Below are 1,104 nucleotides of genomic sequence, written 5' to 3'. Positions count from 1 at the left end.
CATATAGATGAGAAGCCATCTGTCATGTAGGCACGAGCTCTTACTGCAATTATACCTCTGTAGGTGCTTCTGTGGCACCGAAGACTGCTTGATGTTAGGCTAGCACTTTGTTTTACCCCAATCATTGCATCTGAAGCCACTTCAACCACTCCAATACGAACGTCCAAATTTGCCTTAATCCACGCTAGTGCCTTGGCTCCACCCAAAGATGCTCCATTCACAGCTCCGTGTTGTCGACTAGAAGCGCCTGTAGGTACAAATGGAAGTCCTTCGTCATTGCAGCATGGCGATTGTGTGCGCGAGTGGTCCAGATGCCATCCAACCATGAAGCGTGTAATCCACAAACAATGACTTGACAGAAGAAAATTCATTATTGCCCAGTTAGTGAGTGAATGTGCCGTGGTCAGTGGATGCATGCATGATAATTAGAGAACGGCAAATGCCTGGATGTGTGTCTACGTGGTTTGGGTGATTCCTGTTGCGATTATTCACAGTAACTGATTGGCCTTCATCCTTGAGTAGTAGTATCAGTGGACAGGCATCCACAACACCGCCTCTGCTTCTCCAGTCCAATTAATAGTGTCTCCTACCTCCGTCTGGTAGATGTTTTTCAGATGTGAATGTCGGTAGCACCCGTGTTCCACCCTGGTTTAACCCCTGGCCTGGTGTAGAGGGAAGGCCAACCTTAGACACCGAGTTTAATGAATACCGGACTACCCATGCCAACTTGTTTCTAATCACTGACCACTAAATTGCAGTAGGTCGACTTGTGATCAGCAGAACACAAGAATATAGGACCCAGAAGTCCGCCGACAGCAGTGTGCACCAATCACTAGCCAGTGCTCCAGTGTTAATACGGCCCTTTCTCAAATAAACAACTTATGAGAACCTTTAAATGTCACTTTTATCGTAGAAAAGGTGGCAAGTTGGATGAAAAAGGAAATACTCCTGGACAAAATGAGTGTTTCTGAAGCGTCTGTCAACAGTCAGCAAGCTCGCTGGCATCCATCAAGGACTTCTCTTTTTGACCGTCCAATTAAACAGGCTTGTATACGCACCACATCTTCTGCCTTGTAGTTGAGGACGCCTTAGCTCGGCTCTGTC

Source organism: Echinococcus granulosus (assembly GCF_000524195.1).
Source record: "Echinococcus granulosus chromosome Unknown EG_S00507, whole genome shotgun sequence".
Classification (NCBI taxonomy): Eukaryota; Metazoa; Platyhelminthes; class Cestoda; order Cyclophyllidea; family Taeniidae; genus Echinococcus; species Echinococcus granulosus.
Note: the sequence above shows the minus strand (reverse complement) of the source record.